Genomic DNA, 13,948 nt, shown 5'->3' with positions numbered 1-13,948 from the left:
AAGGTCTTCACCAACACCACATCTTACAGAGGGCTGATATCCAGAATATATAAAGAACTCCAGAAATTAGACATCAAAATGCCCAACAGTCCAATTTTAAAAAATGGTCTATAGAACTAAACAGAGAATTCTCCACAGAGGAAGTTCAAATGGCTGAAAGATATTTAAGGAATTGCTCAACATCCCTAATTATCTGGGAAATGCAAATCAAAAAGACTCTGAGATACCATCTTACACCTGTCAGAATGGCTAATATCAAAAACACAGAAGACAGCTTGTGCTGGAGAGGATATGGAGCAAGGGGAACTCTCCTCCACTGCTGGTGGGAATGCAAGCTTGTACAGCCACTTTGAAAATCAATATGGCACTTCCTTAGAAAATTGGGAATCCATCTCCCCCAAGACCCAGCTGTAGCACTCTTGGGCATATACCCAAGGAATGCTCAATCATACCACAAGGGCATTTGCTCAGCTATGTTCATAGCAGCATTGTTTGTAATAGCCAGAACCTGGAAACAACCTAGATGCCCTTCTACTGAATAATGGATAAAGAAAATACGGTACATAATGTTTCTTTTAGAATTGTGGGTGTCCTTGTATTTGTAGTGTAGATATTCAGCATTAAGATTTCATCTTGATGGATTTTTTTCCTGTGATAAGCAATATCCTTCTTGATCACTTTTGATTAATTTTATTTTTAAGTCTAATTTGTTAGGTATTAGGATAGTTACACTAGCTTGCTTTTTCTGTCAATTTGATTGGAAATTCTTTTGCCAAATCTTTACTTGGAGATAATGTCTGTCTTTGAGGTTGAGGTGTGTTTCTCGTATATAGCAGAGGATGGATCCCTCTTTTTACATTGATTCTGTTATCCTGTGTCTTTTTATTAAAGAATTGAGTCCACTGATATTAAGAGATATTAACAACTAGTGATTGTTAATTTTTGTTAGTTTTTTGGTTTTAGTAGTGGTGGTGGGAGTCTGTGTTTCCCTTTGGGTTTTGCTGGTGTAATATTATCTATTTCCTGTTTTTGTCAATGTAGTTAACTTCCTTGAATCAGTGTTTTCCTTCTAGTATTTTCCTTTTTCCTAGATTTGTGGATAGGTGTTATTTAAATCTATTTTTTTCATGAAATATCTTGTTTTCTCAGTCTATGGTGATCAAAAGTTTTGCTGGGTATAGTAGTCTGTGTTGGCATCCATGGTCCCTTAATATTCGTAAAACATCTGTCCAGGACCTTCTGGCTTTCAGAGTTTCCATTGAGAAATCAGATGTAATTCTGATGAGTCTGCCTTTATATGTTACTTGGCCTTTTTCCTTTGCAACTCTTAATATTATTTCTTTATTCCTTATGTTTAGTGTTCTGATTTTTATGTGGCAAGTAGACTTTATTTTTTGGTCCAGTCTAATTGGTGTTTTGTAAGATTGTTTTACCTTCATAGACATTTCCTTCTTTAGGTTGGGAAAGTTTTCTTTTATGATTTTGTTGAATATATGTTCTGTGTCTTTGAGCTAATATTATTCTTCTTCTTTTACACCTATTATTCTTAGGTCTTTTCATGATTTCCCAGATATCCTGGATGTTTTATGTTAAGAATTTGTTATATTTAACATTTTCTTTGACCAATGAATCCATCTCCTCCATCAGATCTTCAATGCCTGAAATTGTCTTTTTCATCTCTTATATTCTGTTGGTGATGCTTGCATTTGTGGTTACTGCTCATTTACCCATATTTTGCATTTCTATAATTCCCGCAGTTTGTGCTTTCTTCATACCTCATTTCAATTTTTAAGTCTTGAACTCTTTCCTTCACTTGTTTGATTCTTTATTCTTGGCTTTCTTTAAGGGATTTACTGATTTCCATTTTTCATTTCCTCTTTAAGGGACTCTATCATCTTCATATAGTTACATTTAAAACCAAGCAATTAGTCTATCTGCAAAATTTTCACACACCTAACACACAGAGAACAGATGAGAGAGCTTCCTGTGATAATATGTATTCTAGGAATAGCAGAAGGAATTTCATAAAGTCTCATCCACATGACCACCAAAATATAAGGTGAAAAAAGATGATAGTATCAAAGTTGATAAACTGGATAGGAAAAATATCAAAAGGCCTCAAGTCTACTCAAAGAACTACAGGCAAATTATTAAAGCTGGGTGCCTATATCCAGGGAAGGAAACACAGATATTTAAAGTATAATCAAAATACTTAAAAATATGAAGGTTTCAATAAAGCAATTTATTCCTGTACTTTTGAAGAGAATTTGAATCTGGTTTTATCAAAATAATGTAACATTTTGGGATAAAGATGCACCCTAACAGACCTGCATTGGAGGCCAAGATGGAGAAGACATCCACACCCACCATAACTTTCCTCTTGGTGCTATAGTAGACATGGTGGAAGGTGACTCAGACACTGCAGAACACCAGCATGCTGAAGGTCAGGAACTTGGCTTCATTGAATCTGTCAGGAAGATTCCTGGAAGAGAAAGCCACAGTGAAGCTCCCCAGAGCCAAGGAGCCCAAGTATCCCAAGACAAAATGGAATGCAATGACTGAGCCTTTGTTGCATACAAGGATGATCTGTCAACATTCAGAGTTTGTTTCTGTGTCAATAAAGGGAGGTGATGTGTCCAGCCAGATTCCACAGAGAACAAGTTGGACCAGGGTACGAATGGGAATAATAAATTTAGGGGACCCTGATATGAGCATCCCTCTTGTCCTTCTTCCTGGAGTAGTGAGCTTGAAGGCCAGGATCACAGTAATTGTCTTGTTCAAGACAGTAGACACAGCCACTGTGAAAAAGACTCCAAATGTGGTTTGCTGCAGAGTACAAGTGACTTGTTGGGATGCCCAATGAAGAGCAATGAGCAGAGGAAACAGAAAGCAATGTAGATCAGCGAGATGTAGCTGAGAATTCAGTTATTGGCCTTCACAATGGGAGTATCATTGTACTTCACAAAAGTACCAAGAAAAGGAGCTGTGAGGGCAGAGAAACACAGAGACATGCAGGTCAGAGTCATCCTCAATGTATCTTCATAAGCCAGAAAGAAGACATGTGTTTGCAGGCAGTGTGTGTGTTCTGCATTGGAATATTGGTCATCTGGACAGCTCACACACTCCTCCATATCTCCTGAAGAACATAAACAACAAACCCTTGTAACATTTCATTATTATATACTTAATCATTTAGTATCTATATAAATCTATATAAAGCAATGTTTGCGTTCAGCAACAATTTTCTTCCTTATTTCTCTAGAGAGCAGTGAAGTCAGGCTACTCTATGGCAATCCATCCATGGTGATGGAGAACACCACCTTCTTGATTAAAGGAACTAAGAACTTATGTATTCATGTTTATTAACTTTCATATTCATGTAGGTTTTTAAAAATAAGAAAAATGATTGGTTTCATGGTGCATTATAAATGGTAATATATAATAGCTCAGATTAATAAATTTCTCAAAAATGTAATTTTTGTGTACAGATCTGTGGACTGTGCATGTGTGGTGATTAGAGTGGGAATGGCCTTGATATGCTCATCGATTTGAATGCTTGGTCACTAGGAAGTGGCACTATTTGATAAGATTAGGAGATTTGTTCCTATTGGAGTAGGTGTGGTCTTGTTGGAGGAAGTGTGTTAGTGAAGATGGGCTTTGTTTTTTTTTGTTTTTTGTTTTTAAGTTCAAGCCAACTTCAGTGTTTCTCTCTCCCTGATGCCTGAGGATCTGGGTATAGAACACTCAGTTACTTCTCCATAACCATGCCTGCCATTGTGCTGCATTGTTCCCTGATATTATGATAATGGATTAAATGTCTGAAGGTGTAAGGAAGCCCCAATTAAGTGCTTTCTCTGAAAAGAATTTTCCATGTTGATGTTGTCTCTACAGAGCAATAAAACAGTGACTTAGCACATCTAGACAACAAAGCCAGCTGATACAATGCATTGTGCACTTTGCTTGTGCCTTTAGTCTGGATCTTCATATAAGGTCAAGAATAGAAAAATGTTTAGGAAACAATAACATGATAGCATTCATTAGGCTATAAAGATATTTACACAGAATCACAAAATTTCATGGTTTATACCTAGTTACAAATTTTAAAAATTTAATATTTTTATTTTGTATATGTTTCTTTGGTTTAAGGTTAATTGGAATATAACCCTAGGTATCCATGGAAGCCAAAAGGATTGTCTCCCTACCACCTGGACTTAAAGGAAGCTGTGAGCCATCAAAAACATGTGCACAGTGAACTAAGCTTTGGCCCTTCCCAAGAGCAGTGATTGTTTTTAACATCCAACCCATCACTAACATGGTACAAATTTTTATAACACAGATATACTAAAAAGAAGAAAACATTATGGTGTACACACCAGTGTTTCTCCAATGGATGACTCTATGTCTTCAGAAATGTGCAGTTGTTGGCTTTCTGGGAAATTGGAAGAATAACTTCCTATTTTCACCTTTAATCCAAAGCCATGTTGGAAATTCAAAATGTTGTAAATGTCATACTCTGCACACCGTTTTTCTCTCAGATTCATATTCACCAGCTCCCCGACAGGATTAATAAATACTCTATTCCTCAGCAAAGAAGCCATCTAAGTGAGATGCATCATTAGAATACATATACCCACCAAGTAAGGCAAAATGATATTGTGAATGAACCAAAATTTTCAATGACTTCCAGAAAAGACAACTGTGTTGAAGATATCCTATCTACTGAAATACAAAATATCTCATGGGTAACTATTATTTGTTATTCTCCATATTGTTTTTTTCATGGTGAAAATTGTCAGAAGTCATGCTTACCAAATAATAAATAAAATAATGAAAGAGATCAGAACATTTATCATTTGTATGAAAACAGTCAAAATGGATGCTTTTACATAAGTGAGTATATGCATGTGTGTGTGTTCATAGCAAAAATCATTTTTAAAAAGAGAGAAGTCATTAAATTAAGGAGTGAGATGCCTGGAAGTTGTTGAAAGGGAGAGCAGGAGTGCATGTCATGTCTGTTTGCATAAAGCAATGTTTCCATTAAAACAGCTGGACTTCTCATGCACCAAAATGCTCTTCAGTTTAAGCGCATCACCTCAATAATTAATGTAAGTATTTGAAAAAATGACATTTACTTTTCCCACTATATATGGACTTCCATAAATTCATATTTACTTTTGTTCTAGTCACTACTCACACTCATTTTAATACAGTGACTAATACTTGTCACTGTATTAGAAGTAACAAGAAAATCCAAACTACTCATCAATTTTGAACATGTCACTACATAAAAATATAGATTTTTTTCAATATTATACTTAAAATTCATATGTGCATATAATGTATTTAGATTTAATCTACCTTTCAGTCCTTTTGCTATTGACTTGAGAATGAAGGACATGTCAAAGTCTTTCAAGTAAAGCTAATGCTGAAGGGAGAAATGAAGGGGATATAATTAATTTTCAACTAAAATTTATTTAAATTAAATTTATTCTTATGTGTATATGGCATGCATAAATGTAAATCCACGATTGTATTGTGAGTGATTTTTGCATGTCAAGGTGAACACACATGTATCTCTACATGTATTTGCAGTTCAGAAGACAGTCATCATTTGTTTTTCTTCACTTCTCTCTCTTTGTGGTAGTCTCTTTTTGTTCCCAACTATACATTCCAAGATAGATGGCATGCAAGATTATGTATATTCTAAATCCACATATTTGGATGCATTCTTGGGATCTCCACTCTTATCCTAATACTTTCACAAAAAGTGATCTTCAACATATTTCATTAAACAACAACAAGAGGCTAAACCTCTAAACTTTGTCAGGGACAAGTTTTGTGCCAGTAGGACAAGACTGTGGACTGATCCTGTCTTAAATGTAAGTTGTACAAATGGTTAAGGAAGATTAGACATATGGATAGCAATACTATGCACAATTTTTTCTTGTAGAGTAAGTTACAAAATATTTTTGTTTATCATTAAACAGTCTTTGGAAAATATAAAATCTGTAATCATCATAGTGCAAGCAAGACATGTAGTTTAAGGAAGATGGTGCATGTTCATTCAAGAGTTTATAATATGCATGATGTCAGTAAAATTATTAAATTAAAATCACAAATTTAATGTCTTCAGTTTCCTTTCAGGCCCCTTTTAGTTTTGAAAAGAGGAGATATTCAGTTTTAGCAGTTTCTTCTGCAGATAAGCACATACCTGTCTCATTGGAAATCTCATTTTCTTGGCACCAGGCACAGTCAAAGCAGAAGTCTGCTGTTTGTTCCTGATGAAATATTCTGAATCCAGGAGTGCATGTCATACTGCATGTAGTAGTAGTTACCTGGGGCATAAAATATGAGTTGGTTACAGACATGGGTTACAAATCATTCATTACTTATCAAATTCAGTTATCTGAGGATTTTCCATAAGCCTGCAATGAAACTGAAGACTATACAATATTTAGTACATTGTGTAACATTCTATGAATAAAGTTTTGGTTGTAGAGATTAGAAATTATTCCTTCCTAAATTGAAATGATCCATCAAGAATACTTAGGAGGATGCATTGCTATTGAAGGGTTAAAAAAAGTCAAAATCAAGGATAATGAGTTGGGTGGGGGAAAATCAAGTTGGAACAATGAAGAGTTATGGTATAAAGAAAACAAAGCATGTTGTAGGAGATTCATTGCCTTAAGAATGTTTTAAGTTAAAAAGAAAGTTTAGGATAAAGAAAAATGTTTCTAGAAACAACAACATGATATCTTTGATTAGTCTGTAAAGATGTTCACATAGAATCACAAAATTTCATGGTTTATACCTACTTACAAAATTTTAATATCTAAATATTCTTATTTTTATTTTGTATATGTTTTTCTGTGGTGTAAGATGAATTGGAATGTAACATTAAGTGTCCATGGGAGCCAGAGGCATTGGATCCAGAGTTGTGAGCCATCAAACACAGGTGCTAGGTGAACTGAGCTTGTGTGCTTCCCAAGAACAGTGATGGTTGTTAACCATTAAGCCATTACTCTGGTGCTATAAATTTTTTTTATAACACAGATGTACTGAATAGAATGACAGTAATATAGTAAATACCCTGTTCTTCAGCAAAGAAGCCATCTAAGTGAGATGCATCATTAGATTATTATGTATGCCCACCCAGTAAGGCAGAGTGATATTATGATGACCTCTAATTTTCAATGTCTTCCAGAAAAGACAACTATAACAAAGATATATTATCTAGAGAAATACAAGATGTCTTTTTGGTAATTAAATTTTATTATACTTCATATGCATTTTCCATGGTGGAAATAGTCAGAAAAATGCTTACAAAATAATGAGTAACATAGTGAAAGAGACCCGAACATTCATTATTTGTATAAAAACTTTCAAAATGGATGGGTTTTTTGTGTATATATGTAGCAAAAATTATTTTCAAAATAAAGGAGAAATAAAATTAAGGAGTGAGGGTCTAGAAATTTTTGAAAGGAAGAGACTGTATATCATGTAAATATATTATACATATATGAAATAAAAATAAATTTAATGAAAACATGTAGTCCTTATTATTTGTCTACATACTTAATTGATATTTCATATAAATAATCTTTCATGACATTGATCAACACATATTTTGTTTATTGAGACAGAAATTCTCTTCTAGTTGTTACTTGAATTTTTTGTAATTAATTTTTCATTTTCTATTTCCAACAGTGAACTCATTTGGTAAAATGTGGAGACATAATCTCACAAAAATAACTTGTCTTCATACAAAATGTTGTCATCCATTGAATGTTAATCTTGTACAATCTATTGATCCACACAAAAGATTCATGTTAGGGACTTTTGAGGAATAGAAATCTTTGTATTGAGAGAACAGTCTCTGACAAATACATATGAACATTTGTGGAACCATTTAAAAATAGCATGACTTAAGCATGATGGAAAGTAAGATAATTTACCTGATCACAGTCATAGAATATTCCTTTGTGTTCAGCTATATGCTGAGAGTCTACTTGATGAAAAATGATTTCATGGTAGGTGTGGGCAACAGCATACACAGCATTGTATAAATTGTAACCTTCATCACTCAGGACCATGTCAAATTTGTGTTGTGATAACCATTCCAATGTAGTGTTGAATGAGCAATGATTCCTTGTGATATAGTTGGCCTTGGAGACTGAACAACTAAATAATTCCACTTTGTTCTCATCTGAGAAATGTCTACTGGATATTTGGAAGTATTCATTGTTTGCATAAAGTTCAAAAATTTAGAAACCTTACCATGGTGATGTGCAAAAGTGACAGTCCTATGGAAGGGGTCAAGGCTGAAATCTCTTTTACTTGTGAGGACATCCCATTGTGAAGTATTGACCCAGATTCTCTGTACACCTAAATGCAAGGGTAGTTCAACATACAATAGTCTGTCAATGTCATACACCATATAAACAAACTGAAGGAAGAAAAACACATGATCATCTCATTAGATACTGAAAAAGCCTTTGACAAAATCCAACACCCCTTCATGATAAAGGTCCTAGAGAGATCAGGAATATAATAAATATACCTAAAAATATAATGGCAATATACAGCAAGACAACAGCCAACATCAAACTTAATGGATGGAAACAAAAAGTGATTCCACTAAAATCAAGAACAAGACAAGGCTGGCCATTCTCTCTATATCCAATATAGTATTTGAAGTTATAGCTAGAGCAATAAGAAAACAAAAGGAAATAGAAGAGATACAAATTGAAAAGGAAGAAGTCAAACCTTCACTTTTGCAGACAATATGATTGTATACATAAGTGATCCCAGAAATTCTACCTTGAAACTTCTACACTTGACAAACACCTTCAGTAATGTGGCAGATATAAGATTTATTTGAAAAAATCAGTAGCCCTCTATATGAAAATGATAAATGGGCTGAGAAAGAAATCAGAGAAACATCACCCTTTACAATATCACAAATAATATAAAATATCTTGGGCCAACTCCAACCAAACAGGTGAAGACCTGTATGACAAGAACATTAACATTCTGAAGAAATGTTCATAAATAGGTAGGATTAAATGGCAATCTTACCAAAAGCAGTCTATAGATTCAATGCAATCTGTATCAAAATCCCAACACAGTTGTTCACAGATGCTGAAATAACAATACTCAACTTCATGTGGAAAAGTAAAAAAAAAAAAAAAAAAAAAAAAACCCCTCAAGATAACTAAAATTATCCTGCACAATAAAGGAACCATCCCTGACTTCAAGCTCTACTACAGAGCTATACTATAGCTATACTATTACTATTACTAATTAAAAAAAAACAGCTTGTTATTAGCATAAAAACAGACATGGGGATCAATGGAATCAAATTGAAGACCCTGACATAAGTCCACACACTGATGAACACCTGATTTTTGACAAAGAAGCCAAAACTGTACCATAGTAAAAAGAAAGTATCTCTAACAAATGGTGCTGGCCTAATGATGATGGCATGTAGAAGAAGGCAAATAGATCCATATCTATTGCCCTGCACAAAACTCAATTCCAAGTGAATCAGAGACCTCAACATAAATCCAGTTACACTGAACCTGGTTAGAAGAGAAGTGGGAACTAGCCTTGAACACATTGGCACAAGATACTGCTTCCTGAATGTAACACCAGTAGCACAGACACTGAGATCTATAATAAATGAATGGGACCTTCTGAAACCTTTTCAGTTTTCAGAAGCTTTTCACTTCTGTAAGACAAAGAACACTGTCAATAAGACAAAATGACAGCCTAGAGAATGGGGAAAGACTTTCATCAACCCCACATCTGACCGAAGGCTGCTCTCCAAAATATATAAAGAACTCAAGAAACTAGTCATCAAAATAACAAATAATCCAATTTAAAAATTGGGTACTGATCTAAACAGAAAAATTTCTTAACCACTGAGCCAGCCCTAAACAGAAGAATCTCAAATGGTCAAGATAAACTTACAGAATTGTTCAACATGCTTAGCCATCAGGGAAATTCAAATCTAAAGGACTCTGAGATGCCATCTTATACCTGTCAGAATGGCTAAGAGAAAAACACTGAAGACAGTTTATGTTGGAGAGCATGTGGAGCAAGGGGAACACTCCTTCACTGCTGATGGGAGTGCAAACTTGTACAGTCACTTTGGAAATCAATATGGTAGCTTCTCAGAAAATTGGGAATCAATCTATCTCAAGACCCACCTGTACTAATCTTGGACATATACCCAAAAGATGTTCAATCATACCACAAGGACAATTGCTCAACTATATTCATAGAAGCATTATTTACACTAGCCAGAACCTGGAAACAATCTAGATACCCCTCAACTGAAGAATGGATAAAGAAAATGTGGTACATTTTCACAATGGAGTATTATAGCTGTAAAAACAACAGCAACAACAACAATGACATCAAGAAACTTGTAGGCAAATGGATGGAACTAGAAAAAATAATCCTGAGTGAAGTAACCTAGACCCACAAAGTAGAACATGATATATGCTCATTCATGAGTGGATATTAGAAGTAATGCACAGGATAACCAATCTATAATCTACAGCCCTAGAGAGGCTAGATATCAAAGAAGTCCCAAAGAGGGATGCATGGATTTCCCTGGGAATGGTAAATAGAAGAGATCTCCTGGGTAAACTGGGGGCAGGGATAGAGGGGATGGGAACTTGAGAAAGCAGGTTGGGCAGGCTGGGTATTGATGGTGGGTTGAAAGAGATGGTTTGATAGGGGGACCTTTTGGGGTTATAAAGAAACCTGGTGATAGGGAAACACAAGGATGACCTTAGCTAAGACTACTAGGAAGAGTGGAGTGGGTGCCTGAACTGGCCATCTACTGTAATCAGATTGGAGACTACTCTAATTGTCATCAGAGAGTCTTTATTCAGTAAATGATGGAAGCAGATGCAGAGAGCCACAATCAAGCACTGGGCCAATCTCTGGGAGTCCTCCTGCAGAGAGGGAGGAAGAATTGTACAAGACAGGGTTTCAAGATTATGAAGGGGGAACCAACTGAGACAGCTGACCTGAGCATGTGGGAGCTCATGAACTTTGGACCAACAGCTATGGAGCTTGCATGGGACTGACCTAGGCCCTCTACTTATGTGTGTGACAGTTGTGTAGTTTGGTCTGTGTAAAGCTTTGAGATCATGACCTGTCCCTGGTGGTTATCTGGCTTTTAGGACCCTGTTCCTCATGATAGATTAGCTTACCCAGCCTTGATGCAGAAGGAGGAGCTCAGTCCAACTTCAACTTGATGTGCTAAGCTTTCTTCAAGCCCATAGGAGGCCTGCCCTTTCTTAATGGAGATGGAGTAGAGGTTGATGGGGAGGGGGTATATGCAAGTTGGTGGAGGGAAGGGGAAGAGAGGACAAAGGGGAGACTGTGGGTGGTATGTAAAATGAAGAAAAAAGATTAATTAAATAAAAATTTTTAAAAATTTAAAAAGGCATGTTCATCACCTATCTGATAGTAATCATGACCCAAATCTATGATTGGGCATATGTACAAGTGAAGCAAAATAAAACTGTGTTGAAACAGAATTCACAGCTGACAGTTTTATTTTTTTCATACTCATTGTCAGCTCCAGAGCAACGTTAGGTGCTGGTGTAGAGTCTATTTTTAAAGCAATGTATATGGATATTCACAACTATGTATGTAATATTTAACATATAATCATGGATACTAGTAACACACTTTTTTTTCTTTCTTTCTTTTTTGTTTTGTTTTGTTTTTCGAGACAGCGTTTCTCTGTGTAGCTTTGTGTCTCTCTTGGATCTCATTCTGTAGACCAGGCTGGCCTCGAACTCACTGAGATCCTCCTGCCTCAGCCTCCTGAGTGCTGGGATTAAAGGCCTGCACCACCACTGCCCAGCCTTTTTTATTTATTTTTTCTATGTTTAAAATGTGCCCTGTGGTTAGAACCAAAATTAAGTAACCTATTTATCAAGGCTTTAGGAATACATGCTGAAGTAGAAATCCTTGGCCCACACTTGAAGAAACACTGTAATGCAGCCTCTTCACACTGAACTCATGCCAGAGGTGTGCATTTGTGTTTTCATGTCAGGTCATGAGACCCTCTGAAATGACAACTTTCAACATAAAGAGATGTATCAGGAAACAAGAATGATAAACTTCTCTCACCTTCCAGATTAGTGAATTGGAATCTAATATAGGTAAACCACACTACAATAAAATGCTTTAGAAAATATTAAAATAATAATCAATAAAGGATCAATTTTTCTGCAGTTCCTAATGTTACAAAGGGAAATAGAGGACAGAAACCCACAGAGTTCCTCTACATAGCCACAGACTTCTAATTCATGACATTTTGCAAGAAATGAAGAAGCTAATGACTTACCTTAAAATCAATCACAGTATTATAAAAGTCTTCCTCTATGGGTTCTGGAGTCATGAGAAGAACACAACCATAACCAGTCTGCAAAGCTCCATCATCCTCTTCATTGTGCTTTATTCTCCAAAAGCAGCTGGTTTCTATCAAACTACACAAAATGAGAGAAAACTTCAGGAGCAAGAAGGAAATAATGAAAGCACACAGCTTCCTCATTTCTGCCAGGATCTGAGACCGAGCAGAGGTGAAACCTGTTTTTCATGTAGAAAAACATCACATACATCTATGACTCTGTGCTCTTTATATTACTGTTGCTAAAAGGGGAGCCCATGTATATACCTCAGTTCCCTTTTGCCCATTTTGTGCCATGTTCTCTGGATACATCTGGAAAATTCTGGCCTCAGGATTTGCATCTGAGGTCTACAACCTTTTCAACACAGGTCAGAAAACATGTTGTGAATATTATGGTCTCCAGCCTCAGGTGCCATGATTCCATTAGAATCTCTAGAGACAATCTCCTCCTGAACAGCTAGGGCCCTATCCTGTGTCAATAGCCATGTGCATAAACACCATTAGTGATCATTTCAGTGGGTTTCATCACAACCTCCATGGTAATGACAGGTGAGGAGGTCATAAAGGGCCCATGCTAGTCAAAACTATTACTTAATTATGGGACAATATGTCCTCCATTCTCCATAATATGGAAGGGCAGCCTCACATCCAGCCAGGAGCAGAGCACTCTCTGTATTATTCATTTGCTAACATATTCCGGTCACATGTGCAGAATCTCATGAAATTACCTCTGTTTTTCTGTCCTCTGGGGAGACTCTCATCATGCCAATACCAGAAAATTTATGAATTATAGTGACTCAACACCCATCCAATCCAGTATCCACACAAATGGCAGACATCCAGTCAAACCGAGTTCTAAAACATCTGTCTGCTATTCTGTTCCCATGTTTAGTGTCTTGCAATAAAACATTTCTTCACCCAGCTCTGCAGTTTCTTCCAGACTTGCTCCTATTGCTGGGTATCATATTGAATTTCCAGATACAGTCTCTTCTTTTAAGACTTTGTCTATAAAAAGTACCTTTGTTTAGTTGGAATGCAGAAAACTCATTACCTAATATTGAGTCTGTGAATGAGTGTGATTTAGTTTCTTTCATGTATCATTATGGATAAAAGAGAAAACATATTCAAACAGTACATTAAATGAGTGACCTCCTCTGTTATTTATGGAAGAATATATATTACATATGTTTTTCATTCTTCTAATGATGGTATTTGTGTCATTTCCATATCTTGACTCTCCTGGGTTATATGGCAATTAATATGGATGTGTCTGGAGGATGTTGAGTTACACATGTTGGTTACATTCCCAGTGTTGCAAGCCACAGAAATATGAATAGGAACTCAGCTGGCACTGACAAGGCTAACCCAGGAGTTTTGGTGATATTGGTTTTTGAATGTATTAGCTGTATCCTGCAGTGAATTTCTTGTGTGCTATTGTAGCCTTCCCATCTGATTCTTTCCTCAAGAACTTCTAACAGTGTGATTGGTCATTTATTGGGCACAACTTCC

The 13,948-nt window shown here is 35.9% G+C and overlaps 1 pseudogene; it reads right to left on the bottom strand.

Moving 5' to 3' along the window:
• LOC118571472 overlaps positions 1 to 13,131 on the bottom strand; it is a 33,980-nt pseudogene extending 20,849 nt beyond the window's left edge.
• Positions 13,132 to 13,948: the final 817 nt, after the last annotated feature.

The sequence above is a fragment of the Onychomys torridus genome, chromosome 21 (genome assembly GCF_903995425.1).
Source record: "Onychomys torridus chromosome 21, mOncTor1.1, whole genome shotgun sequence".
Lineage (NCBI taxonomy): Eukaryota > Metazoa > Chordata > Mammalia > Rodentia > Cricetidae > Onychomys > Onychomys torridus.
Note: the sequence above shows the minus strand (reverse complement) of the source record. Positions and strands in the feature narration are given on the sequence as shown.